Raw genomic sequence first — 27,805 nt, forward strand, 5'->3', positions numbered from 1 at the left:
ATGTCATTGACACTGCCCTACACCGATGCCGACTGGAAGCTGCGCAGCAGGTGCTTGCAGACGGCCCACTTTCCAGAGGACCACACTTGGGAGGTAATAGCCCAGGGGCTGCTGGACCCGCTAGCAGACTGGGATCAGCCAAAGGAGAAGCAGGTGTGCATCACAACGGACAGTGGGGCAAACGTTGTGAAAGCCACCAACCTAAATGGATGGACGAGGTTGAAGTGCAGACCTTTTCAGTGATCAAATATAACTAGTCAAGGCACAGATCATCTCTTACTGACTCTCACCTCTCAGCAATCCTGCGCAAAGCGACGTCAGAAACTATACCTGACTTCACTGCTCTAGTCAATGCCCATCAGAGACTTCACTCCTCATGCTGATTGAGTAGTTTAAATGTAATGTTGAGCTCGCTCTCTTTCTTGTGTTTTTGTGCATACCCGTTAACAAGAGTTCTGTCCGTGGTGCTGAATGCACAGTGTACTTTTCCCTCTGTGTAGTTCATTGCATGTATAATAATGAAAATACCTACCAAAAGGAGAACATGGATGTGATTTATTTCTGTGCATGTTAAAAAAGTATAATAAGTATCATATCTGGATGTGATTTAGAGTAGATATACAGTGGGGCAAAAAAGTATTTAGTCAGCCACCAATTGTGCAAGTTCTCCCACTTAAAAGTTTCATCATAGGTACACTTCAACTATGACAGACAAAATGAGAAAAAATAAATCAAGAAAATCACATTGTAGGATTTTTAATGAATTTATTTGCAAATTATGGTGGAAAATAAGTATTTGGTCACCTACAAACAAGCAAGATTTCTGGCTCTCACAGACCTGTAACATCTTTAAGAGGCTCCTCTGTCCTCCACTCGTTACCTGTATCAATGGCACCTGTTTGAACTTGTTATCAGTATAAAAGACACCTGTCAACACATGATGTATAATCCTGTAATATGATTCTGGCCAGCAATGGCAAAAATATATTCTAATGTGGCCCCCCATGGAAAATAATTGCCCATACACACACGTGTGTGTGTGTGTGTGTGTGTGTGTGTGTGTGTGTGTGTGTGTGTGTTTCAAATTTGTAATTAATAAACATGTTTATATATTTCAACCAATCATTCTTCACTTTTAATGACTCAGTAAATTGTCATACATCCCACTGGGCACACACTGGTTGAATCAACGTTGTTGTTGTTTCCACAAAATTTCAATGAAATGACGTTGTACCAGCGTAGACTAGATGTTGAATTGACGTCTGTGCCCAGTGGGATGTGACGCATTTCTAATGATCAGGTAATATGCAGTCCACAAGAAACCGCAACAGATAACTGACAATTGAAGATAAACATATACAAGGTAACGGGATTATAGTACAGTAATAAACCAACCTCATTAGAATACTTCTATATGTTTTTATTACACTACCATAATTATTTCATTAACTTTTTAGGGATGGGGGCAGTATTCGGAAATGCGGATGAATGGCGTGCCCAAAGTAAACTGCTTGTTACCCAGGCCCAGAAGCTAGGATATTCATATACTTGGTAGTATTGGATAGAAAACACTCTGCGTTTTTAAAACTGTTAAAATAATGACTGTGAGTATAACAGAGCTGATATGGCAGGCTAAAACCCGAGGAGAATCATTCTGGAATTTTTGTTGTTGTTGAGGTGTCTGCCCATTCAAATGCTTGTTTATGGGAAAATCAAAGGAATACCTATCCCAAAGAGGTTTTAACTCAGGTGATCTTAAATTCACCAATGTGAAAAATAATAACACTGGTAGGGAACCTTTGGGTCCACTCTTCCCCTTCCTCAAACACAGGAAAAGAAACTGTATTTTCATAGTTTTTCAGTTTATCATGATAAATAATGAATAGTACACACTTGTATTATGAAGAAGAACCCTACATTTTCCTTATCTGTTCTCTATTTTCCCTCCCTTTTTCTTCTCTCCCTTCTTTCCTTCCTTAACATATTGTTCACCAGCTTTGGCGCCAGAATAGTGGATTCAATTCCCGGCACCACCCATAGGTAAAAATGACGCATGACTGTAAGTCGTTTTGGATAAAAACATCTGCTAAATGGCATATATTATATTATTAAATTATATCAACCGTTTATCTTTCCAGTGATGAAGACATGGATGTCTCATGGTGGGGTATGCAAAGCGGGTCAAATTTGAGCACATCTATCTTCTAAATGCTTTAGCATTCAGTTCCAAAAAGGCACTTTCTGACCACTTCTACGATGGGAAAATATGTATGGAAAGTTTCGTTCAAATCAAAAGTGGTGCAGTCAAAAAGTGATTGAAAACAAATGGAATGGCCATGCAGGTATGCAAAGACATCACTAGATGTAGCTTTAACCCTATATGTCATGACTGGCATGACAAAATGTGGACATGCAGAGAAATGGAGAAACTATAATATCTTCCTATTATACTGCGTCACAATGACTACAAGTTGCCTGCATGCTTAAGTCATTTGCAAGAGATCTGGGTGCCACACCACCATTATAACGGAACGGTGTGATTTATTATGAAGCGGTTCAAAATAAATCATAAAACGCTGCCAGGGATAGTCAGCGGCCTGTAGGAGCGGAGGCCTCTGCCTTTGTGTAAATAAAAACCTTGGACGGGTAATTCTCTGGGGAAAAGTTCATTAGCTAGCGACAAAGCCACAAAGGCCATCTCGTGGACTGAAAGTCCTTTTTAGTTAGCTGCTGCCCTTCAAAAAGCATTACAACATTGCCATTTCACACTGTGTACTCCCTCCCATAGAACCTTGGTGGGAATTGGGAAGATGTGTACAATCACATGTTTGGGATTATTGTTGACTGGTCCCTGCAGCGTACCATCCCAAATATGTGATAGGAACAGTAGCCACAGAACGTATAATGGAACAAACGTGTCTAACTAGCATTGTTGTCTGAAAAGCATCGAAACAATGTTTTGCACTGCTGGGAAATAAAAGGTCTCCGCAACTTTATTCCTCAATTTGACCTTTATTTGTAAAAGATAAACGCTAACTTTATCATCGAAACAGAACACATCCATGGGGGGGGGGGGGTTCATTTCATGTGGAGTTTTTTAAGTACATGGGGGGTAGAAATCAGGGAAGGTATCGTGGGGGGATATGATGCAGGAAATATGACTATGATGGGGGATTTATCAATAAATGGGGGGAAAACACAGGAGAAGTTTATATGATAAATAAAAATAAAAATAAAAAATAAAACTATGGGAGCTGGCAACCCATAGTTACAATCTGATGCCGGGTTCCACTTCAGTGTGTTCAAGACAACTGGGAACTCGTTTTAAACGGCCATCAAACTCCGAATTCCAACTTGGGAACTTGGGCCTCTTTCTAGAGCCTTCCAACCTGAATATCACTGATATCATGATTTGACCTCGTATTTTTCAGAATTCCCAGTTGTCTTGAAAGCACCATAAGTCAGTCAAGTGAACTATCCCTTCTTATAACATCTTTGGTCTAACAGATGCTTACGTGACAACCAGAATGCATAAATATGGCACCACATATAGCTGGAAAATAGCTTCCCATTAGCTCCTCATAATCAGTACAACCTTCAAAAAAGTATTTTACACACATCATATGTGTCCATTACAATCTATGCAATAATTGGAATGCATGAATTGTCCCCAGTACTTGAAAACATGTGAATAAAACAGTAAATAGATTGTTCCATACTGTACATACATATGGTATGCTACAGTAGAAACGACAACACGATATACAGAAAATAAGACACTTAGTTTGATAGGAACGCACACATGTTCGAAGTTATTATTTGAAAATAAAAGAAAAATTAAGGCAACACGGGCGCCAACCAGAAAACGTGCCATGGGAAAAAGTTAGTGCAAGGCCTGTTCTAACTTGAAACGATGTGCGCTGAGAGTCGGGAAACAAGTTCAGGGAATGAGTGTTTTAATAAATAAACGCAACTAAATGTTAACCGGTGTGAAATGGCTAGCGGGTTGGGCGCTAATAGCGCTAATAGCATTTCAATCGGTGACGTCACTCGCTCTGAGACCTTGAAGTAGTTGTTCCCCTTTCTCTGCAAGAACCGCGGCTTTTGTGGAGCGATGGGTAACGATCATTCGAGGGTGGCTGTTGTCGATGTGTGCAGAGGGTCGCTGGTTCGAGCCCAGGTAGGGGCGAGGAGAGGGATGGAAGCTAAACTGTTACATAAATACAAAACAAGAAACACAAACAACGCACAGACATGACAGGAACAGAAACAATAACGCCTGGGGAAGGAACCAAAGGGAGTGACATATATAGGGGAGGTGATTGAGTCCAGGCGAGCCTGATGACGCGCAGGTGCGTGCAACAATGGTGACAGGTGTGTGCCATAACGAGCAGCCTGGTGACCGAGAGGCCGGAGAGGGAGCACACGTGACATAACTAGAGATGCGCAATGTCTTCATACTTGATCAGGGAAACAATGGGGAAGTGCTTAGGCTCTCGTTGAAGAGGAAAGTTTGTCTGGCTCAGTAAAGCCTCAAACATAAATTGTCTGCAAATGGGCTACATCTCACGTAAATGAATGAAGAGGCGGAACACACCTCAATTCAAACTGTTGTTATAAAATAAAACTAACAACAGTTTATAGAAATCGTCAAGTTGAAACATTAGCAGGCAGCGTGCCTTGGTTTGAGGGTAGCGCGGGTTAACTGTCTTGTTGCGTTACCGTGTAGTTTACTAATTAAATTGTCTGACGGAGATGTGGACATACTCGGTATACAAATCCCAAAAGAAAGAAATGATCTCACTCCAATACATTTTTATAAAATTAGCAAAAATAGATAAGATCATGCTACCATGGAAAGGAAAATACCTGTCTATTTGTGGAAAATCACCCTGATTAACTCTTTAGTTATTTCACATATCACTCTTTAGTTATATCAGATATAACCTATGTTCAATATATCACCTATGTTCAGGAATGGCCTTTTTCCCTTTATTCAGATTACAACCTGCTCACTTTCAGTTGTTTGAAAAGGAAATAATCGCCAAAATATCGTTATTTTTTTAAACAAGCATGAAAGTTGGTTGCAATTTCAGTTTAATCCACCTGAAAAGACATGACAAATAATACAACAAATATTGTGGTTAAACTCAAATATACTAATTGATAATAAAAAAAACGTATTTTTCTAAGACATGTTTAAAAAATGTTTCATTTTTGTGAATGATATCATAAATAGGACTGGTAACTGAGTTATGTCACACAAGCAGCTAACACAGATATATGGATATCTGCTTTACCCAGAATTACAACCAATTAATTGCAGCATTACCACGAAAATGGAAGGGGCAAGTAGAAGGGGAAAAAAGTAAGGAACTTGTATGTCAGCCCTGTATTAAAGAACATAAATGGTTAAAGAAAAGTGTGATAAATAAAAACATAAACCAATTTCATTTAACTGACAGCTGTTCCATATAAATTGCAAAATAGTTGGGAAGAGATTTTCGATGTACCCATTCCATGGCACATGGCTTCTGAATTAATATGCAAAACAACGCTGGATTTAAAACATCCAATTTTTCAATTGAAATTACTATACAAAATTCTTGTAACCAATAGAATGTTATATATATGGGGCATACAATCTTCCCAGCTCTGCAGATTCTGCTGTGAGGAGGCAGAGTCATTAGATCATTTATTTTGGTATTGTCCATATGTAGCTCATTTTTGGTCACAGGTCCAGGGCTGAAGAATTGCAACATTTGCCTAGAACTAACGCTACAGATAGCAATACTGGGTGATTTGAAAAGACATAGCCAATCAATAGTATAATAATTATTTTAGCAAAAAAATATATTTTTAATTTACAATCTGTAGAAGATATGATAATAGAAAGGTTCAGTACTTTTGTGAAGCATCACAGCACAGTTGAAAAATATATGGCAAATAGAAATCCGTAATGGATGGTGTTGAGAGATAGATGGGAGGGGTTGAATGGAGCTGAAGGGTGGGACTAATAACAAGATAACCAATGTAAAACATACGGGGTCTGTAAAATGTATATAGGTTCAGAAATGTTGCGAAATAGCACAGTTACAAAAATAAATAAAACTGGATGGATATCAGAAATAGAAGCAGGACTAAAAACAAACAAAATATAACTATTGTAAAATAGATTGTGTCTGTAAAATGTGTTTACGATGTAGGTAGAAGCCTAAGTCTTATTGTTAATTAGTTTACTCCAATTGGGGGAAGGGTGGTAGGGTTTGCGGGGAATAATAAAGTTATATTCTAAAACAAGTTGGTCCATATAGGTATGTGTATGTATATATGTGGGGGGCTAGGGTCAGTTTGTTATATCTGGAGTACTTCTCCTGTCCTATTCGGTGTCCTGTGTGAATCTAAGTGTGCGTTCTCTAATTCTCTCCTTCTCTCTTTCTTTCTCTCTCTCAGAGGACCTGAGCCCTAGGAGCATGCCCCAGGACTACCTGACATGATGACTCCTTGCTGTCCCCAGTCCACCTGGCCGTGCTGCTGCTCCAGTTTCAACTGTTCTGCCTTATTATTATTCGACCATGCTGGTCATTTATGAACATTTGAACATCTTGGCCATGTTCTGTTATAATCTCCACCCGGCACAGCCAGAAGAGGACTGGCCACCCCACATAGCCTGGTTGCTCTCTAGGTTTCTTCCTAGGTTTTGGCCTTTCTAGGGAGTTTTTCCTAGCCACCGTGCTTCTACACCTGCATTGCTTGCTGTTTGGGGTTTTAGGCTGGGTTTCTGTACAGCACTTTGAGATATCAGCTGATGTACGAAGGGCTATATAAATACATTTGATTTGATCTGATATGTGTATATGTATGCATATGTGTATGTAGTATATGGATATATATATTTACAAAAAAATATATGGGGGATAAAAATTAAAAAAATATATTTTTTAACAGTCCTGTTGCATAACAATCACATTTTGGAAAAGTGAGTGCATTCTGACAACTTACATTGGGGTGACCGTTAGAGATATTTGGAACTCACACGTGAAAAGGTTAAGAGTTGAATCCTTGAAATTAGCACTTCGGCATGCTCTCGCTAATACTAGACGATTCAAACTAACTTTTCAGTGCACCATTAGCTTTCAAATGGTATTCACCACTTATTCACCAGCATCAACATTCCACCCTGTGCACTCCCATAGTCTACATTCAGACTTCACAGCTCTACTACAAGAGCCAATTCCCTCAAATTAGTACTTGTCTTTGCCAAAGAATGCTAACAGCATGGTAACACTGGTCAGTTCCAATTAGCACAACTTGTCATTTAGCAGGCTTCGGAATTGCATCAGAACATTGACATTTCACCCTGTGTGCAGCTAAAGAGCTTGGGTGTGAAGCTAACACCACTCTCCGGGAGCAGATTCTTTGAAATTAGCACTTTGCCTCAGAATGCTAACAGCATGCTAACACTGGACAGATCCAAATAGCGCTAATTAGCCATGTTTCTGAGGTGGTCTCACTCATTTAAAGTCTGGTCTTGATCCAAAGCGACTCTTCCTGCCAAAACTTTCTTGACTTGCTATTATCAGCATTCCCCACGCAGCTCAATGGGATGAATAACCAAAGTAACAACAGCTGTCAAACGTGCATTACCCTGGAAGCCACAGAGCTGGCAACAACAGATGTAGCCTCCCAAGCACAGCGAGGGGTACTGTACTGTAAAAAAACAACAAACGTGGAAAAGTATAAAAAGAGAGAACTCTGAGAGAGCTTGCGGCTTCAAACATGAATAAGGATATGAAAGAATGTTTCCCTTATTCGCCGCTGCTTGTTTCGCTTTCGAGGAAGAGTGTAACCCAGTACATCGGAGGCACAGACGACATGCAGAGGATTGTGGGTAGAGTATAGAGATGCTTGGCTCAGAGGCTCCTGCTGAAATCATTCAGCTGCTCTTCTTTGCTGGATAACAGAGGATTTAGAGCGGAGACAAAGACAAACATATTGTTTCAACAGCCAAGCTCATTTTGGGGGGTGACAGCAGATGAGTTGACACACTAAGCTGCGTGTTGGAACACACAGAGCGGCAAGCTTATAGATACATGCACACACAAGCGGGAACACACACACACACCACTCACGCACACATGCCTTCTCAAATAAAACCCTCTATCCCACTTCTACTGTTGCCACCTAAAGATAATCTGGTGCCTCCTGTCTACATATTAATCAATGTCAGAACTTCCATGAGAGCGGGGCTGGCTGTTGACAACATTGAATCTGTCCACCAATATGCTAACAATAGACCTGGAATTGGAGTACCATATCAGGTAGAATTCAACTGTTATTTTACTGGCCTTACTGAAAGACAACCATTCTCAACCCAGAGCCAGAGCTGAGTGACCAGATTAATGTTATGGCTCTACAGGCTACTGGTTTAACATGAAGCTTTGTGAGGCTGTGTGTGTGTGTGTGTGTGTGTGTGTGTGTGTGTGTGTGTGTGTGTGTGTGTGTGTGTGTGTGTGTGTGTGTGTGTGTGTGTGTGTGTGTGTGTGTGTGTGTGTGTGTGTGTGTGTGTGTGTGTGTGTGTCTGTGTGTGCGTGTGTGTGTCTGTGTGTGCGTGTGTGTGTCTGTGTGTGCGTGTGTGTGTCTGTGTGTGTGTGTAGTTTCAGACTCACAACTGGCAACAGCATCATATTAAAAACTCCATTGGGAACTGCAAGAAATACAGAAGCTGTGGCAACCCCAGGAGACTACCTCAAGGAGAATCTGACCTCGTCGACAAGCATCAAATCAGATCCATCACTTCCCCAGCAGCTGAAAATGATGATGGAATGTATGAGGGCAAAAAGGGGAATATGGGTATAGGGGGAAGAGAGCTAAGCAAGATACATCTTATCATACTGAGCTGTCACTGTGATGACAACCTGCTTCTTCTAATGATGAAAGACACCTGCTGAGAACTGAGTGAGGGGACTTAAAGTGTGGTAGGGGTGTTAACGGTACATGTATTCTTACCGAACCGTTCGGTATTGGGGATTTCAATTCGGTCCGGCACTGTGAACCCGAACAAATAAAAAACTTTTTTTTTTACTAAATAAAAAAAACACTAGGCCAATGCCTCTTGGATAAAACAGAGCAACAAAAAATGTCAAGCTATTACATTAAAATAACTAGATTCTATGTGCACGTTGTAATCAAAATTCAAATCTTAATTGGCGCATTTCAAACTGGAATGGACAGAGAGTTGTGGATAAAACGTTAACAATCGAGAATAGCCGATGCAGCTGCCAACACCTCAAATATGTCGACACATTTACACCGAGATCACTACAGTATACCGGAGCAAGACAGAAACGCAAATAAACAACAACCCAACATCCCCCCCCCCCCTATATATTCAAGCAGCCTGTTATGCAGATGAGTGAGGACCCAACAGCGATTCAACAGAAACAGTCTTTTAATGTCCAAACAGGGAAAACATAAATCCTCAATCGTTACAGGAGATGTCCAAACAGGGAAAACATAAATCCTCTATCTTTGCAGGAGAGTCCTCCTTCTAGTAGTAGAGGAGAATTGCAGGGCTAGCGGCAACAGACTGCAGGTCCCTCAGGGTAGGCGCGGGCCGTAGAGGACAAAGACACCTGCTCACACGTAGCATCTAATAAAGAGGCAGATTACGACAGGACGGGACAAGGGCAAAGCAAACAAGAATCCGACAAGGACAGAAGCGGAAACAGAGAGAGAAATAGAGACTTAATCAGAGGGCAAAAGAGGAGACAGGTGTGAGAGAGTAAACGAGGTCGTTAGGAGAATGGGGAACAGCTGGGAGCAGGAACGAAACGAAAGAGAGAGAGAAAGATAGTAACCTAATACGACCAGCAGGGGGAAACGAAGAGAAGAGAAAGCACAGGGACAAGATATAACATGACAGTACCCCCCCACTCACCGAGCGCCTCCTGGCGCACTCGAGGAGGAAACCTGGCGGCAACGGAGGAAATCACCGATCAGCGAACGGTCCAGCACGTCCCGAGATGGAACCCAACTCCTTTCCTCAGGACCGTACCGGAAAACGATGAAGAGGGAATCATTGTGCTATTATTATTCTTTTAAATGAGACACGGGTAGAGAACTGTAAGAGTTAGAGCTATCAGGACCAAACAGGCCAGGAGAGTGACAACTTGGGGCAGACTGAGACACAGCAAGGCTAGGAGCAGGACCAGGAGAGATGCGGTGGCTGGGGACAGACTGAGACACAGCAAGGCCAGGGGTAGGGGCAGGAGGAGAGTTACCAGACTTAGTCTGCGCGCAGTCCGAACAAGCAGCCACGAAACGACGCGTGTCACGCTCCTGAGTGGGCCACCAAAAACGCTGGCGAATAGAAGCAAGCGTACCCCGAACGCCGGGGTGGCCGGCTAACTTGGCAGAGTGAGCCCACTGAAGAACGGCCAGACGAGTAGGAACGGGAACGAAAAGAAGGTTCCTAGGACAAGCGCGCGGAGACGGAGTGTGAGTGAGTGCTTGCTTTACCTGCCTCTCAATTCCCCAGACAGTCAACCCGACAACACGCCCCTCAGGGAGAATCCCCTCGGGGTCGGTGGAGGCTACTGAAGAACTGAAGAGACGGGATAAAGCATCAGGCTTGGTGTTCTTAGAGCCCGGACGATAAGAAATAACGAACTCGAAACGAGCGAAAAACAGCGCCCAACGAGCCTGACGCGCATTAAGTCGTTTGGCAGAACGGATGTACTCAAGGTTCTTATGGTCAGTCCAAACGACAAAAGGAACGGTCGCCCCCTCCAACCACTGTCGCCATTCGCCTAGGGCTAAGCGGATAGCGAGCAGTTCGCGGTTTACCACATCATAGTTACGTTCCGACGGCGACAGGCGATGAGAAAAATACGCGCAAGGGTGGACCTTATCGTCAGAATGGGAGCGCTGGGACAGAATGGCTCCCACGCCCACCTCTGACGCGTCAACCTCGACAATGAACTGTCTAGAGACGTCAGGTGTAACAAGGATAGGAGCGGATGTAAAACGCTTCTTGAGGAGATCAATACTACAATCATACGACCGGTGAGGAGGAAGGGAGGTGGCCCTGGACCGACTGAAGACCGTGCGCAGATCATGATATTCCTCCGGCACCCCTGTCAAATCACCAGGCTCCTCCTGAGAAGAGGGGGCAGAAGAAACAGGAGGGATAGCAGACATTAAACATTTCACATGACAAGAGACGTTCCAGGAGAGGATAGAATTACTAGACCAATTAATAGAAGGATTATGACACACTAGCCAGGGATGGCCCAAAACAACAGGCGTAAAAGGTGAACGAAAAATCAAAAAAGAAATGGTTTCGCTATGATTACCAGAGACAGTGAGGGTTAAAGGTAGCGTTTCACGCTGAATCCTGGGGAGAGGACTACCATCCAAGGCGAACATGGCCGTGGGCTCCCCTAACTGTCTGAGAGGAATGTCATGTTCCCGAGCCCAGGCTTCGTCCATAAAACAGACCTCCGCCCCAGAGTCTATCAAGGCACTGCAGGAAGCTGCCGAACCGGTCCAGCGTAGATGGACCGACAAGGTAGTACAGGATCTTGGAGAGACCTGAGTAGTAGCGCTCACCAGTAGCCCTCCGCTTACTGATGAGCTCTGGCCTTTTACTGGACATGACATGACAAAATGACCAGCGGAACCGCAATAGAGACAGAGGCGGTTGGTAATTCTCCGTTCCCTCTCCTTAGTCGAGATGCGAATACCCCCCAGCTGCATGGGCTCAGCACCTGAGCCAGTGGAGGAAGATGGTCGTGATGCGGAGAGGGGGGAAACGGATAACGCGAGCTCTCTTCCACGAGCTCGGTGACGAAGATCTACCCGTCGTTCTATACGAATAGCGAGTTCAATCAAAGAATCCACGCTGGAAGGAACCTCCCGGGAGAGAATCTCATCCTTTACCTCCGCGTGGAGACCCTCCAGAAAACGAGCGAGCAACGCCGGCTCGTTCCAGTCACTGGAGGCAGCAAGAGTGCGAAACTCTATAGAGTAGTCCGTTATGGATCGATTCCTTGACATAGGGAAGACAAGGCCCTGGAAGCTTCTTTCCCAAAAACTGAACGATCAAAAACCCGTATCATCTCCTCCTTAAAGTTCTGATACTGGTTAGTACACTCAGCCCTTGCCTCCCAGATTGCCGTGCCACACTCACGAGCCCGTCCAGTAAGGAGAGATATGACGTAGGCGATACGAGCTGTACCCCTGGAGTACGTGTTGGGCTGGAGAGAGAACACAATATCACACTGGGTGAGGAACGAGCGGCATTCAGTGGGCTCCCCAGAGTAACACGGTGGGTTATTAATTCTGGGCTCCGGAGACTCGGAAGCCCTGGAAGTAGCCGGTGGATCGAGGCGGAGATTGTGAATATGTTTCGAGAGGTCGGAGACTTGGGCGGCCAGGGTCTCAACGGCATGTCGAGCAGCAGACAATTCCTGCTCGTGTCTGCCTAGCATCGCTCCCTGGATCTCGACGGCTGAGTAGAGAGGATCCGAAGTCGCTGGGTCCATTCTTGGTCGGATTCTTCTGTTATGCAGATGAGTGAGGACCCAACAGCGATTCAACAGAAACAGTCTTTTAATGTCCAAACAGGGAAAACATAAATCCTCAATCGTTACAGGAGATGTCCAAACAGGAAAACATAAATCCTCTATCTTTGCAGGAGAGTCCTCCTTCTAGTAGTAGAGGAGAATTGCAGGGCTAGCGGCAACAGACTGCAGGTCCCTCAGGGTAGGCGCGGGCCGTAGAGGACAAAGACACCTGCTCACACGTAGCATCTAATAAAGAGGCAGATTACGACAGGACGGGACAAGGGCAAAGCAAACAAGAATCCGACAAGGACAGAAGCGGAAACAGAGAGAGAAATAGAGACTTAATCAGAGGGCAAAAGAGGAGACAGGTGTGAGAGAGTAAACGAGGTCGTTAGGAGAATGGGGAACAGCTGGGAGCAGGAACGGAACGAAAGAGAGAGAGAAAGATAGTAACCTAATACGACCAGCAGGGGGAAACGAAGAGAAGAGAAAGCACAGGGACAAGATATAACATGACACAGCCCTTGGCAGCAGATTCTGACCTGGTCAAAGAAATGACAAGAGAGATAGGTAGGCTACGTTTATATTTTGCTTAATAACAGTGGCAGCCCATCACATTACCCCAGAGTGGGATATGTACTGTGCTGCAGACACGCCCCCTTTACGAGAGTCACAAGTGTGCATCTGGCACGGCACTGAAGGAGGCAGTGTCATGGTGCGTTCACAACCAAGATGGAAGTGGGAAATTAGCACATACGACTGGGAAAAATTCGCCTGAACTGCCCTCCAACTGGTAATTACTAATGGGAAAGTCGTCTATCGTCTTTAGCACACACTTCTCCCACACGTCACCTACTAAGGAAATAGGCCTCTATAACAGCATTTTCGGGCAGTTAAATGTAACAACAAAACATTCATGTGGTTTTTTGAACTCTGTAATTTGTTTACCAGCAAGATAGCTGTACTTTTAGTTTATGGTTGATGCAGCTTGTTGGCCATTCGCCAATCAGCGTTTCTCAATGAGTTCAAATCACATGATTGCATCCAACTGGTATATTCGACTGGTATTTACGACTTCACAACTGGTAAATTCTCATGGTTACAAACGCAGCATCAGAGTGGAAACTTGAGAGGCTCAACAGACAATGCCGGGAACATTGTGAATGCTGAACATTGTGAATGGAATTTCATTTTCCCGATGTACCGAAACCAAACCGTGACCCCAAAACAACAATACGTACCGAACCGTAGGTTTGGTGAACCGTTACACCCCTAGTGTATAGATGCCATATCTTAATTTGATCATCCCATTGTTGCAGGAAATGTAAACTTGTAGTACATTCAAGGTTTAAAAAGGCTTCTAAAGTTTGTAATTTTCACTTTAAGATGTCAGACTTGATTTACCCTAACAAAAAATGTATCAACCCCTACAATAAATGACAATTAATTATAATCCACAAAACAATTCACATTTCCTGTTGCTGCAGGATTATTTTCCTGCTGTGTGAAACTGGCTCAAATTAAGATACGGCATCTGTATGACAAAGACTTCAATTCGTCATTTCTGGTTGCTTCATCTTTCCTCATTTGCCCTTCTCTTCCCATTTCTCCTCTCCTATTCCCTCGCTAATGAGCCCCATTCACAGAGAAGTATGGTTAGATGTGAAAATTACAGAAAAGAAAGCTAGTTTCAAACCCTCTCTCTCTCTCCCTCTCTCTCCCTCTCCCTCCCTCCCTCTCCCTCCCCTTCCATCTCTCTCTCCTTCCATCTCGCTCTTCTCCCTCTAAGGTTATTCATGTATAAATCTGACAGAAATAAGTCCTGATTCATAGCTACAGTACAAGCCTCACAGTGTGTGCTGTAAAGTTCAGTGCTGTACAGACTCAGGAAATCAGACAGTGATGAGACATGTAAAGGTGTATGCTAGCGCTGCTCTGCCACTTATGACACATTTTACATAATGGCCCGTATCAGTCTGATTATGATGATAAGATTGATGAATATGGATTAGCGCGGTGCTATTTATGAGCTGCTGGGTGATAGTTCTCATTAACATGTAGGGAGAGCAGCCTTCTCTAATAATTCCTTCCAAAGATTGTCAAGGAACGAATGAGAGAGAGAGCAAAGTGATGGGAGAGCAAGAGCTCTTGTTCTCCATGCATTGCTTTAACTAAAGTGTAAATATGATGGATGATAGTTCGACTGTGTTTTTGGGTTATAAACAAGCCTTCTGACCCATATGAAACTCAGACAGGGGAGAGAAAATACAAAAGGATACATGCATATAACAACCATGTTCAGCACGAAGCTGTTTTCGCACAAACCTGAATTAGCCTGCATTAGCCTGTGTAAACTGCTTCACTAGCCACCCGGCTAGCCATTGGCAACTGTGTCATTCCCGGTGCTGACAGCTGTCACTGGGCCAGCTGCTCTGCTGTCAACCTAATATCACCAGAAGATCACCAGCTCTGCAGGCTGTTAATCACCTGCCATAACCTCATTACAGCTCTATAGACACATGATACTGTCAAAGCTAAATTACAGAGCCATAGCCAAAACTGACCACAGACAAATCGCCCAGCTACAGCCAAAGCTAAATGACTCTACCACAGGTGCATGCCAGAGTCAGCAAAGACCACCACAGCCAATATATCCCCCTTTGTTTTACAGAGCAAATGAACCTCAGTATCATCACTATAAACACCCCACAGTCTAATCAAAATGAATACCGAATACTGGTGAAGTCAAAATATCATATTCGCTCACTGCAAGAAGATAACATAATCGCTACAACTATCAGATTCACTCAATGCAAAGCGACCAATTCTTACAATTTCAAACCACTTACCACATCCCTATATCCGTGTCTTGCTCACACCATCCAGTGCCTCGCTGTGCATGTGAAGCAGCCTGTACAGTTTTTCCAGTTTAAATGTCATCTCGCTTCTCGTCAGTGGCTCCTCTACGGGGAGATAGGCCCTGTTACGTCTGCTCAGTGCTCCACTCCTGTCTCTCTCCTACACCAGCAGCTCTGCACAGTCACACAGTGAGGGACAGAGGGCTCATTCTGCTCCGCTCCGTTTCTTTAGTAAGGAGGATTATGATAAGAAGCAGCGTCCTCCCGACAGACACACACACACGTTCATCCAATAATAGGGGGGGGTTCGTACAGTAGGTGCGTGAATGTGTATGTGTGTGTGTATGTCCCACCCACCCATCCAACCCCTACCTACTGCTGCCTAAGGCTTGGAAATGGGCTGGTAGAAATGACAGAGCACAAGACAGACATGAGAGGAAATAGCCCCCCTCCCTCTCTCTCCTACTCTCCTATCCTGCAGGCTGGGCTGTGACAGTGACTTGGCATCTCGGAGGGCACTTGAACAAACATGTTACATAAGACTGAACTAAGGACCTCCAGTCATAGCTCTGGGGAAGGGGAGAGGGAAACACAAGATGTAACACACACACACGAGTAGGCATACACAGTGCAAACACACAGACACACACACACACACACACAAATTAAAGCACCATTCCCATCAACTAAAAATCTGTGTCCACATAGTCATAACCATACTGTCAACATGAATGACTTGACATATAAACACACACACACACACACACACACACACACACACACACACACACACACACACACACACACACACACACACACACACACACACACACACACAACCACACAACCACACAACCACAAACACAAATTATAGCACCATTCCCTGTAGCCCTGAATCCGGCATGATTGGCATTCATGGGCAAAGCTGCAGTAACACACTCAATTACCACTGTCATTACAGACCAAGAGGCCCGGGATCTTCCAAGGCCCTGCTCCTTTGTGTGATAATCCAGGGCCTTAATAAACTAGGTGGCCCAGGATGGGTGCAGGGTGATGGGGGAGGCCTATTGGTGAGCCTCTGGTCTCAGTTTCAGGACCAGGCCAGAGAGGGCAGCTTTACAGCAATAATCCACTGTTTGTCTGACACCAGCCCTGATCCCTTAATCCACACAGCTGCCTAGCTAACCATCTCCAGCCCTGCCAGACTGATACCCCTCCGACACACACACTCAGTCACAAACACAGTCTCACAGTCACAGTCACACACACCACCCTGGGGTACAGACACCACTGTTGGGCTCAGCTGTGTGGCTGGGGTCTAGGGACAGGTGGTGTGTGTGTGGTTGTGTTTGTGTTAGTGTGTGTTTGTGCGTGACCATTAATGCGTATAAACTGTTAAAATAGATGTGATTTTACAATAACATTTCACAATAACGTACTGTATTCATGGTTTTATTGTGAATGGATTTGACAGCCACCTTGTGGCATTCTGCCAGCCAGCCACCAATTTTGAATTCAAGAGAAGTGAAGGCTTGGATTACTTAACGTTATAGGCTAACTTTACAGGCTTGCCACAAACCCCCTTCAAATATATGTATAGTTTTTTTGCAGACACGTTTCGGACAAGTTCTTTTATCAGGACTTAGCCTAGCTGACGTAATTTTTTCACGTTTGATCATATGGGCGAGCTAGCTAGCCAGCCTGATGTTACAGCAGCTTGCTGTGTGTACCGTTAGCTAACTTAGCTAGCTAGTTAGCTAACGTTAGCTGCAAGAACAGCGCCTTTGGATACAGTGGTTGACTAGCAGTATTTGAGGATTGCATGTTTGTGATTGCAATGTTCTCTGCGGACGATGTTCGCCTAGCTGTGATGCAGTAGATGGGCTACTAGCGTAGGTTCAGCAGGGGACAGACTGGTACGTCTGCCCAGCCTGTCACCAAAGATAGTGTGGTGCTGTCACCTAGGGAGCTACCCGGAACAAGGAACGCCAACCTATCTGGGAATGGCCTATGTATGAGTAGGATCAACCTATCTGGGAATGGCCTATGTATGAGTAGGATCAACCTATCTGGGAATGGCCTATGTATGAGTAGGATCAACCTATCTGGGAATGGCCTATGTATGAGTAGGATCAACCTATCTGGGAATGGCCTATGTATGAGTAGGATCAACCTAACTGGGAATGGCCTATGTATGAGTAGCATCAACCAACGGTGATCAAAATAAATGTATTTTCTGTGAAATATTTTTTCTGTAACTCTTCTCACGACAACTAGTTTTAAGCACCTCATGTTCTTCTCCGGTGAGATCACATTTCACCCCTTGACCATTGAAGCCGACGGACATTAAAATGTTAGAGAAGCAAGCCTTACTGTGCAACTATTAATAGTATATCAGTTCAAATATATATAGCTAACAGTAGAAGCCTGACTGAGCTTTCATCCATTCCACATCCGTTTTACTGCAAAATTCTCACACTAAAAGCTATTTAGTTGCACGAAGCAGAGAGGTTTAGCTAAGATCGCTAACTTGGTAAATTGGCTAACTGAGCTGAGCTTGTGATAAATTAGTATATTTTGGCTTTATTTGAATGGTTGTGGTTATCAAAAAGGTGTAATATAGTTAGCTAATGCACTTTTGCACATAGCGCTGTAATGTACAATTTACCTTATTTTAGCCCCCAAAAAACATGCTAAATCCAGGTCAACTGTAACATGAATACCATTGTAAAGAAACAATTTATCCCCTTTCCAGCAAAATCAATGACGAGACCTTCATGCTGCCCGTCTCTGCATGATTGAAGACGGCAATGAGCTCCGTCGGGACTTTTTAAAAATGGCGGGTGGGGAAGCGAAACCTATAGTGTGATAGGGAAAGGGGGAGATAAGCCGTGTGGGGAAACTGCTTTTTTTCACCCAATCTGTCCAACTTATAACCTCCAAAATGTCAATTAAAGACTATTAAAGAGTTTCTAAAAACGTGTCATTAGATACCTATTTGAAGGTTTGTGTCGAATTTGAATCTGGTCTTCAGAAGTAAACAGCGGCTGTGGCGTCTTTTGAGAGTCATGATGGCTTGCAGTGATGATGAATGCATTCAGTTGTACAATTGACTAGGTATCCCCCCTTACTCTGTCACTGTCCCTTTCTTGTTTTTAATCTGCGAGAGAAGCGCTACACCTGGTGGAGAGAGGCTGTACGACACAGAATGAGTTTGCATTATGCGTGCCGTACGTTACATCATGACACGTCACAATTTAACGTACAGCGTCAGAGGGGTCCGTTTTTTCCCAAACTTTTCTTCAATACTATCGGGCCGTTACCACGTCAATCAACGCTTGAATAGAAACGTAGTTCACACCCCAGATTTTGAAGTCAACACAGTCGCTACAGTCCCATTCGTTTTCATTGCAGCCTCGTTTGAATGCCGCGGTTGCGGCATTTGTACGGATTGGGGTTAGTCAACAGTGGTGGTGTGTTAGTTGGGTGTTAGAGAGGCTAAAGTTAGGTAACTTAGCCAATGTTGGCCTAGGTACCTCTGACGCGTGGTGTGATTTATTTAGCTACAGGCTGCAGAAAGTACTTGACATTTCTACCAGCCACTATACTATAGCTCTGTCTGTCCACTCCTACTTATATATCTATCTTAGAAACATTTGTGTTTATGGCAATATCAAAGTTGAACTAGAAAAGGTAAAGAGGACATTTTGTCTTGAGTGTAGTAGCAGTAGTGGCGTAGATCTGTCTGCTGCCTACCTTTCTAATTTTTGTTTTTGTTTACCTCAGCCATTTGGTAAAACTGTTCCATTGCAAATGTAATACCTGTGACCATGTGTCTGTTACTGGTTAAAGCATAAAGCTGCACAGTAACACGTGTACTTTTAACTATCAATGTGGGGTGCCCGAATGCTCACGAACATACCGTAAATTCACTGCTCTTAAAGCACATAGGTATAGAGACAATAAACCTAATGGATCTGTGCTGAGAGATTATCAACAACAATGTGACACTCCCCTAAAATGTGTGGTTGCCTTGTGCAGTCAGGTGTGACACCTTAACCTCTTTTGTACATCACTTGAATGTACATATTCAAGATGGATTAGAAATGGGCCTCCCGAGTGCCGCAGCGGTCTAAGGCACTGCAGTGCTTGAGACGTCACTACAGATCCGGGTCTGATCCCGGGCTGCGTTGCAGCTGGCCAAAAGCGGGAGACCCATGAGGCGGCGCACAATTAGCAGTGTATCAGGGTCGTGTTTCGGAGGACGCATGGCCCTCGAACCCTCACCTCTCCTGAGTCCGTACGGGAGTTGCAGCGATGGGACAAGAATGTAACTACCAATTGTGGAGAGAAAGCGGTAAAACAATTTTTTATAACAATATATATATTTTTTTTAAGTATTAGAAATACATTTCCCATTTCGAGGTTGTGACAACAAGTCCACCGTTATGTCAAGAATTGCATCCCATGTTTCTGGGAAACAAAAAAACAATTGTGTAGAACATCGACAGTTGAAGTCGGAAGTTTACATACATCTTAGCCAAGTACATTTAAACTCAGTTTTTCACAATTCCTGACATTTAATCCTAGTAAAAAGTCCCTGTTTTAGGTCAGTTAGGATCACCACTTTATTTTAAGAATGTGAAATGCCAGAATAATAGTAAAGATACTTATTTATTTCAGCTTTCATTTCTTTCATCACATTCCCAGTGGGTCAAAAGTTTACATACACACAATTAGTATTTGTTAGCATTGCCTTTAAATTGTTTAACTTGGGTCAAATGTTTCAGGTAGCCTTCCACAAGCTTCCCACAATAAGTTGGGTGAATTATGGTCCATTCCTCCTGACAGAGTTGGTGTAACTGAGTCAGGTTTGTAGGTTCCTTGCTCGCACACGCTTTTTCAGTTCTGCTCACAAATGTTCTATAGGATTGAGGCCAGGGCTTTGTGATGGCTACTCCAATACCTTGACTTTATTGTCCTTTTTGCCACAACTTTGGAAGTATGCTTGGGGTCATTGTACATTTCGAAGACCCATTTGCGACCAAGCTTTAACTTCCTGACTTATGTCTTGAGATGTTGCTTCAATATATCCACACTTTTTCCTACCTCATCTACCCCATCTATTTTGTGAAGTGCACCAGTTCCTCCTGCAGCAAAGCACCCCCACAACATGATGCTGCCACCCCCGTGCTTCACGGTTGGATGGTGTTCTTTGGCTTGCAAGCCTCCCCCTTTTTCATCCAAACATAACGATGGTCATTATGACCAAACAGTTCTATTTTTGTTTCATCAGACCAGAAGACATTTCTCCAAAAAGTACGATCTTTGTCCCCATGTGCAGTTACAAACCGTAGTCTGGTTATTTTATGGCGGTTTTGGAGCAGTGACTTCTTCCTTGCTGAGTGGCCTTTCAGGTTACGGCGATACAGTATAGGACTCGTTTTACTGTGAATATAGATACTTTTGTGCCTGTTTCCTCCAGCATCTTCACAAGGTCCTTCGCTGTTGTTCTGGGATTGATTTGCACTTTTCACACCAAAGTACATTCACCTCTAGAAGACAGAACACGTCTCCTTCCTGAGTGGTATGACAGCTGCGTGGTCCCATGGTGTTTATACTTGTGTACTATTGTTTGTACAGATGAACGTGGAACCTTCAGGCATTTGGAAATTGCTCCCAAGGATGAACCATACTTTTGGAGATCTACAATTTTTTTTCTGAGGTCTTGGTTGATTTCTGTAGTTTTTCTCATGATGTCAAGCAAAGAGACACTGAGTTTGAAGGTAGGCCTTGAAATACATCCACAGGTACACCTCCAATGGACTCAAATGATGTCAATTAGCCTATCAGATGCTTCTAAAGCCATGACATCATTTTCTGGAATTTTCCAAGCTGTTTAACGGCACAGTCAACTGTATGTAGTGTATGTAAACTTATGACTCACTGGGATTGTGACACAGTGAATTATAAGTGAAATAATCTGTCTGTAAACAATTGTTGGAAAAATTACTCGTGTCATGCACAAAGTAGATGTCCTAACCGACTTGCCAAAACTATAGTTTGTTAACAAGAAATTTGTGGAGTGGTTGAAAAACGAGTTTTAATGACTCCAACCTAAGTGTATGTAAACTTCTGACTTCAACTGTAGAGGACTTTGTGCTAGACTAACACGTTGCAGCTGCAACAATGGCGTTTTAAAGCACAGACCAAAAGCAGAAGACTGCTTTTAAAAAATAATGTATATTATGTTGATCCTGTGCCTCTGTTCTTTGGGTAATTATGATAATGGTAAAGTATGTTTTTCCCAGTATGTACCTGTACAACAGACATTGGCTGCACTTTTGAAACGTGAGTCTGTATGTGAGCAGCATGCTGCAACACATGCCCAACCCTCAACAGAGAATGGTTTTCATGATGTAAGGGATGGGAAGGGAGTTCAGGGGAATCCATTGCTTAAAATTGAGCCGTCATCTGTTTTTCTGATACTCTAACCGGATTCATTTTAAGTTGTCAATCCACACTTGTTTCCAGATTTTAGATTTTTTTTTGTTGCAGTTTACATTACACCGACAGATATTTTGCCCCACAACAGATCAGCTATAGATCATATGCAGGTTGTTCACCTGTGTAGAGAGCAGAATTTAAAATATTTTGGCCTAGACAAAGATATGAAAGCTCTAAGAGAGTAGCATTAAGATAGGTGATGGGCGAGTTCTAAAAAGGTACTTTTACAAGACAATTTATGATTTCATTGCATTGGGGGTTTCTGGAGAACTTTCAGTAAGAACATTCATTTCTGTCACTACTGTGATATTGATAGAAAAACATTCAGAACTTACCACACTTGTGTGGCATAGCAAGAACCGTACAGTCATATCAAACCCATTTGCAGGGTTTAGCTGCAACAGATTCGGTGTGTGGTGTGAAAAATCGACTCGCCTCTCAATCTGCTAGCCGACTTCCATGCTTGCCAGCCTGGCCTGCCACCATGTCTAGGGCATGACCTGTTCGAGAGCATCGTGTCCTATGATCTTGCTTTGTTTATTGCTCAGTTAGTTCAGGAGAAACACTTGACTTATCAGGGAAACGATGCCGACGACAAAACCTTCAGACATCTCTCCTCGTAGTGAAAGGCTCAGTGGACATGCAGTGTAAAATTGGTGCTTTCTCAGATTACTACCTCTCCTGTCACAGCAGGTCAGGTGGCTTATCTTTCTCAGATTGCTACCTCTCCTGTCACAGCAGGTCAGGTGGCTTATCTTTCTCAGATTGCTACCTCTCCTGTCACAGCAGGTCAGGTCATCAGTACCTATGTCCCTTTCCAGAGCTCATTTCCCACTTTGGTCCACTTACTCGCCTTTGGACTTTAAGCAATGTGCCAGAAAGTTCCGCAACTTTAAAAACCTGTGTAAAACACTTGTAGAGCGACACCAGCTTCTCCAGACCTACTTAAGTGCATGCAAACTGTGACCACAATGTATATAAGTAGAAAAGAGGACTGAGTTCTACGTGAATGACAACAATGACAAAATGAAGGAATCTGTTGCCAGTTTCGATTTAGAGTCAAGGGCTACAAATCAAGTGAACGTTAAGGGTACTTTGTTCAAAAAAGGGCATGTTTGTTTTGCTTGGGAAAGATGAAGAACTACATGTTGGCAGGATTAAGCTGATCATAGTTAACCATGATTCTGTTTATTTTGTTCTCAGAGAAACACATATTTGTGCAATTAAGGGATATCGGTGTCTATTGCTTATTAGGTGCAACCCAAGAGCACTATGCTTACATTAAGCAAGAGGATTTTCTGGATTATTATCCTCTACCAGATTATTACATATGTGGCATGTCAGTAATCATTCTCCATCACTCCTTTGCAGAAACTTTCTAAGAAGAGAGATTACTCTAATCAGACCTGAACCATAGAGGATGACTGAGGGGAGAAGGCATGGTATGCATTTTTAAGATGGGCTGCTTGGTGGTTTAATATTGGTGCTGGAATTAGGTGAATATCAGTGACGATTTCTCCTATCTATTTTGTAGAACAATGAATTTACAGGAAATCTAAGAAGCAATTCTGTCATCTCTTCCGGGTCTCCCTTATGAAACATTGCTCCACTGCTGGAGGGCATACAAGGGCTTGGTGTGGAGAGCGAGAATGATCTGCAGTTTGTGATAGAAGACAAACTTGCAAACATCCTCCGACCAATTCAGTGCAGAAGACTGATGAGCGTCTGGAAAATTGAAGGTAAAGTACATGCAGTATAAAGAGACGATAGACCTCAACTGTCACTCACTCGCTCCCATTGTGCTGGCTGGCGCTTAGGGCATCAACAAGGGTCTTCCACTGTTGTCTGTCCTGGGAAGTCTTCTCTATTGTGCCCCATTTAAGATGATGTTGCTGGAGCTCTGCCTCTACTGTTATACGCCATGGTGTTTTAGATTGTCTTCAAGTGGGCAGGGAAGTGCCACTCTGGTAGCGGAGGTTCCATTTCCTGATCCACCTCCAGCGCCTTTGCTTGATCATTGACATGGCATCCTGTTTTGCCAGTTTGATGAGGTCTTGATTAGATATGATCTTAGACCAGTAGATGTAATATGTATTTTCCAAAGAAGGTTGTATGAAAGATCATTTATTTTGGTTGTGTTTGGTCATCCTCCAGTATTCTGAACCATATAGAACAAGATAGTACACAGTTTTGTTTTGGTCTTTGACTTGCTTGTATTGTCCTGCCTTCTATATTCTATTGAGCCACATAATTGACCTCAGACATGTCAATTAAAAGGTGTTCTGATAAAGTCGCTGGTTGTACAATTTTATGTAAAAATAATAATAATATTGCAGCGATCTAGTCGCTAATTTCAACATTCAGTTACTATCGGGCAAAACACAACCAAATACAAATGCATCCAACAAGTGTGTAGAGTCACAAGCTTGATGTAGTAATTGTATGAAAGACATATGAGACCACATACTCAACTTTAGACTACTTTAATACCCTATATGTGAATTTTTCAAAATACTTATATCTTCAAAGAGCGGCACTAAGTACATAAAGTGCTTTCATTTCTAAATGGTAAAACAATACCCTCAAGTAAAAGGTGACATTCTGTACTGTTGGCTCATATGAAACATTTAATCTTAAAGTGTAGAAGCCAGAAATTATAATAGCTTCACCTTCCATATGCATACTGATATGTTGGACTAATGATGACTGCTACTGATCGTACATTGTCAGAAAAAAGTGACTGATTAATTTATTTGTTCCTTTGTGTACTTTGCTCTTCCAGAACCCGGATTAATTGAATCATACTCAGAACCTGGCCCCTCACCCCTCTTTTCCCAAGCACTCCGAGCACCTCGAACATGTTGCCTTTAACCCCACTCCTCAGTAGACCATGGCCTACAAATTTTAGAGTCAACAGGGACAGGATACCAGCTGGAATCCGTACAGCAGTGGTACAAGACACAAGACCATCAGCAGGAGACAGAAGAGTGATGGTAAGATTGGTCGTTGATCAAATGCGCCGGCACAATCTTAATCTGTCCAGAGCAATATGTCACAATGTTGTAAGGAGTATCACTCGAGAGAACCCCAGAAGTTTTACTGATGTCTACCAGGATGGAGAGGCCACTTCTAAACTAGAGTAGAACATGTAAACCGGGAAACTGTCGAGGCGGCGAAAAGAGAGAAACTCTCATACTGTTAATCGGCAGAAGGAAGAAACATGTAAAGAGCCCTAGTGGACCAGTACGGATGCGTTAGGTGCAACCTGAAGGCCTCCCCCCAACGGAAACAGAGGAGACCTTGGAAGACCTGAAGAGAGAGATGGCACAAGAAGGGATGGGAGGAGATACAGTTGAAGTCTGAGGTTTACATACACCTTAGCCAAAGATATTTAAACACTGTTCTCCACAATTCCTGACATTTAATCCTAGCAAAAATTCCCTGTCTTAGTTCAGCTAGGGTCACCACTTTATTTTAAGAATGTGAATGTCAGAATGATAGTAGAGAGAAGGATTTATTTTAGCTTGTATTTCTTTCATCACATTCCCAGTGGGTCAGAAGTTTACATACAGTCAATTTATATTTGGTAGCATTGCCTTTAAATTGTTTAACTTAGGTCAAACGTTTCGGGTAGCCTTCAACAAGCTTCCCACAATAAGTTGGGTCAATTTTGGCCCATTCCTCCTGACAGAACTGGTGTAACTGAGTCAGGTTTGTAGGCCTCCTTGCTCGCGATGGCTTTTTCAGTTCTGCCCACAAATGTTCAATAGGATTGAGGTCAGGGCTTTGTGATGGCCACTCCAATTCCTTGACTTTGTTGTCCTTAAGCCATTTTGCCACAACTTTGGAGGTTTTCTTGGGGTCATTGTCCATTTGGAAGACCCATTTGCGACCAAGCTTTAACTTCCTGACTGATGTCTTGAGATGTTGCTTCAATATATCCACATATTTGTTCCTACCTCATGATGCCATCTATTTTGTGAAGTGCATCAGTCCCTCCTGCAGCAAAGCACCCCCCACAACATGATACTGCCACCCCTGTGCTTCACGGTTGGGATGGTGCTCTTCGGCTTGCAAGCCTCCCCCTTTTTCCTCCAAACATAACAATGGTCATTATGGCCAAACAGTTACATTTTTGTTTCATCAGACCAGAGGACATTTCTCAAAAAAGTACGATCTTTGTCCCCATGTGCAGTTGCAAACCGTAGTCTGGCTTTTTTTATGGCGGTTTTGGAGCAGTGGTTTCTTCCTTGTCGATATAGGACCCGTTTTACTGTGGATATAGATACTTTTGTACCTGTTTCCTCCAGCATCTTCACAAGGTCCTTTTCTGTTGTTCTGGGATTGATTTGCACTTTTCGCATTGAAGTACGTTCATCTATAAGAGACAGAACGTGTCTCCATCCTGAGCGGTATGACGGCTGCGTGGTCCCATGGTGTTTATACTTGCGTACTATTGTTTGTACAGATGAACATGGTACCTTCAGGCGTTTGGAAATTGCTCCCAAGGATGAACCAGACTTGTGGAGGTCTACAATTTTTGGGGGCTGATTTCTTTTGATTTTGCCATCATGTCAAGCAGAGGCACTGAGTTTGAAGATAGGCCTTAAAATACATCCATATGTACACCTCCAATTGACTCAAATGATGTCAATTAGCCTATCGGAAACTTCTAGAGCCATGACATAATTTTCTGGAATTGTTTAGAGACACAGTCAACTTAGTATATGTAAACTTCTGACCCACTGGAATTGTGATACAGTGAGTTCTAAGTGAAATAATCTGTCTGCAAACAATTGTTGAAACAACTACTTGTGTCATGCACAAAGTAGATGTCTTAACCGACTTGCCCAAACTATAGTTTGTTGACAAGAAATTTGTGGAGTGGTTGGAAAACGAGTTTTAATGACTTCAACATAAGTGTATGTAAACTTCCGACTTCAACTGTACTTGAGAAGACATACATACTACAGTGGCGCTACCTGAATAGGAAACCTCCACCTTCCATATCAGATGTCATGGAAGGATGGCCATTTCTGTTCTCAAAGAAGGGCCTATACTCCCACTTCCATCTCTTAATCGACATTCCCTAGCTGATGAAGCTGCCGGAGGCCAATGAGATGAGAAGCCAGACAATCCTAAAGTTCTGTCAAGTCAACAAAACCAAACCAGGGGTTCAAGAAGACTTGTCTGCCTTTCAAGAAAACGAGAACACTAACAAGGCCATCTGCATCATGCTGGTCATTCTGGATTACTTTAAAGAACCTAAGGAGGGCATCTTCCTTCAGGCTGATGTAAGTTCTCACTCACTCAAACACACACACACACACACACACACACAAACACACACATACCACTGAGTTGTAATATACTGTAGTTTATTGTATTATTTTCTAGCCTGTCTGCCACAGCTGCTGACATCCAAAGATCTGTTCCCTTACTCTGCACACCTCGGTTGATTGTTCAAGGTACTGTATAGACCTCCTTTCATTACAGTCGTTAAAGTTTGCTCTGTAAAGGAAGTCAAGGTCGTGGGATTGAGCATGTGATTGTGTTGGGCACTAACTATTTTTGGGGGAGGGGAGAGGCGGGGGGTCCTATGAGGGGTGGTTGCTGGAAAAAGGTATATATTGAAAAGATGATCCCCTAACATTATGTTGATCTACAGTATTTCAGGAGAGACTTTGACGAAACCCACAGCCTGGATGCTGTCCATTGAAGGACAGGTGGTGATGGGGCCACATACCAACTTTGTGAACGGGATGGCTGCACTCTTCACAAGCTACTACAACTTCAATGTGCAGTATCTGGAGGAGGCCTCATGCACACTTGAGTTCGTTCAAAGTTAATCGAAAACTCAAGCCAACTCAT

The 27,805-nt window shown here is 43.2% G+C and overlaps 1 pseudogene; it reads left to right on the top strand.

The window, feature by feature from the left end:
• LOC115112516 (uncharacterized) lies at positions 1 to 27,783 on the top strand (annotated as a pseudogene).
• Positions 27,784 to 27,805: the final 22 nt, after the last annotated feature.

Source organism: Oncorhynchus nerka, linkage group LG27, assembly GCF_034236695.1.
Source record: "Oncorhynchus nerka isolate Pitt River linkage group LG27, Oner_Uvic_2.0, whole genome shotgun sequence".
In the NCBI taxonomy this organism is placed as follows: Eukaryota; Metazoa; Chordata; class Actinopteri; order Salmoniformes; family Salmonidae; genus Oncorhynchus; species Oncorhynchus nerka.